Raw genomic sequence first — 2,789 nt, forward strand, 5'->3', positions numbered from 1 at the left:
AAGGATCCTGGAGAGCCAAGCAAGATGGGCACACAGCAAAAGAATAACCTATGTTGCAGGGCAGGATTCTGAGCTAAAAACTCAACACCTTCCTAGGAAATAAGGACAGTCAGCTGCCAGCAACGATTATTAACAATTTCCTTTTGCATTCCCTCCTGTAGGCACAGAGGCCCTGTCTCAAACAGAGGAACACCAGCAGGGAGACCAGGCTGTGAAAGCAGTAGCAGTATATGATAATTCATCTGCAAGCAAATCTCAGTGCACAATCCCACGTGCAAACCACTGCTTCCTGTGCCTTTCCGTCCCCATTCTTTGCTTGAAATTCTTGTTAAACTCTAAAGTTTGTGGGTGGAAGAGGTACTGTGGATAGGAGTAGAAAATAACAATAATATTTGTTTTATGCGGGCACTGTAACAGGACTTCCCCCTTACCACCACGGGGAAAGAGAAAAGAGCACTCTTGCTTGTTTTCCCATGGAGGTTACTAAGAAGCCAGTGGTTTGCTTTGTCATTTTCTAACTGTTCTTTGTGCTCCTGGAGGTGAGAGAGGCCTAGCAACTGCTGTGAATCGCGCCAGATTCGTTCTGCTCTCCTGCAACAGTATCATGATTTTGTTGCACAGAAAAACATTGTTTATCACGCTCAGAGAAAGAAGCATGTTTTAGCAGAACATTAGATATTGTTATCTATTATTATTAAATATTGTTAGATACTGTTCTTTTGATGAAAAGGCAGTGCAGGCAGTTGCACACTTGCCCCAGCATCAAGTCTGCAGTTTTGCTGGAATCTGAGTTGCCTCTGGAAAGTCCAGGTTCCCACATGGACAAGATACACTAATACAGAAAAATGTGTCATCATAGAGAGGGATATTTGTCCGGAGACATTTATATTCCAGAGACATTTCAGACATGTAAATCCATATCTGAAACAAAATTTTCAGGACTCATTCAATGAGTTGCCAAAAGTCCAGAGAGCTGAGGGACATGCACAGCGTTTTATAGTAACAGCAGTTTCTCCAGACCTTGCACTCATATTCAATCACAGCACAACCACAATCCTAGCCAAGACCACATCTTGGTCAAACTAGGCAGACGTGGTGTGGATGGAGAAGAACAGTGCACACTGCAGTGCAGGGAACACTAGCTCAAGCTTAGCCTTAGTCCAGAAGTGTTCCAGGCCAGGCTGGATGGGGCCCTGAACCACTCTGTCTGTGGAAGGTGTCCTAGGGCTTTGCAGGGCTGTTGGAAGGAGATGGTCTTTTTAGTCCTTTAAAGGACTTCCCTAACCCTAACCAAAACCATTCTGTCATTATATTCAAGTGCAGCTGCAAAATACTCACCAGTAATCGACTAAAGTCCTGCCATTCGCAGAGCGCCTCTAGCCCAGGTACACTGCAGTCAAGGCTTTCATTTCCCAGACCAATCAATTTCTTTTAACACATAATAATTAAAACAAACAAGTTATACCAGGTTTTACCATCTACTCATGTAAAGAAATTCTAACATTCCCATTATTGCACAATATATTTTGTGTGAGGTCTGCAGGGTGAGAGCTGTCTGCAGCCTGTGGGTACACTAGAAAACACTTGACCCACCACTGGCCGAACTGCTCCAGCTTGCTTCTCCCCAGCTCACGTTCAAAAACCACTGAACACCCTCTATTACTGTTAACTATCTGTACACCATTAGCAGCATCCCCTTCACCATTTCTAAATTTTTGGGTACCCTCAAAAAATGTCCTGTTCTTATTGCACAGCCTCTTTGGTGTCTCAGGAGCATAAACACACAGTGAGTGAGCTCCAAGGGCTGCACATCCCACACTGTGAGGTCAGAGAAAGGGGAAGGGAGAAACCCTGGAGCCCACAGCCGCTCCTCAGCCACCCCGAGGACTAAAGGAGTAAATACTGCAGGAGTTATACTGGAAGTAAAACAAGAGTCTAGCCTTCCTTAAATTCGCCTGTGCTGCAGGGTACTAAAAGTGTATTTTGGATCAGTCAAAACCAAGGGTACTATATCTTTTCAGTAGATGATAAAAAGATGCATTAAAAGTCTTGCAGGATTGAACAGAAAGCTTCTCTTTACCAAAACCGAAGTAATTTACTCATTATCAGAGTTCTGTTTTGTTTTGGGTTTTTTTTTGGTTTTTTTGGGTTTTTTGTGGGGTTTTTTTTGTTGTTGTTGTTGTTGTTTTGGTCTCTTTTTTTTAATCAAATGAAATATGTTTTAAATAAATAAATGTTTCCAGTAATAAAAAAAAAAATTAAAAACCAAACCACATGAACGCACTAAGAAAACATTTACTAAACTTCAACCAAATGTTTTTCTCTGACTGCGACATGAATTCAGGAAATACTTGGTGGAATCAGGGACTAATTTAGCCAAAGGGATTTTTATGGGACATGCAGTTGAGCCTTGTGCCCTAAGCGGGGCTACCACCAAAGTCAGGCTGGGCTACTCGGGGCTCATCCTGCCCAGGGCTTTTCCTCGGGTGGAGATCGGGACGGGACACAAACACCGGTGGCGGTCCTGGTTATGGTTGCGGTCCCGGTTATGGTTATGGTTATGGTTACAGTTATGGTTATGACCCCGGCCGCACGCCGCCCACGCCGCCCACGCCGCCCCGCCGCCCGTTACCTGCCGGTCCCGCCGCCGCCCCGCGTTCAAACCGCGGCTCCGCCCCGGCGGGCGGTCCCGGGGCGGGGCGGGGCGGGGCCGGAGCGCGGCGGGGCCGGGCCGAGCCGGGCCGAGCCAAGCCGGGCTGGGCAGGGCAGGGAGGCGGCGGCGGGCAGCG

The sequence above is a fragment of the Melozone crissalis genome, unplaced genomic scaffold (genome assembly GCF_028551555.1).
Source record: "Melozone crissalis strain CALT ecotype California unplaced genomic scaffold, PUWL_Pcris_2 ptg000036l_1, whole genome shotgun sequence".
NCBI classification, from domain to species: domain Eukaryota; kingdom Metazoa; phylum Chordata; class Aves; order Passeriformes; family Passerellidae; genus Melozone; species Melozone crissalis.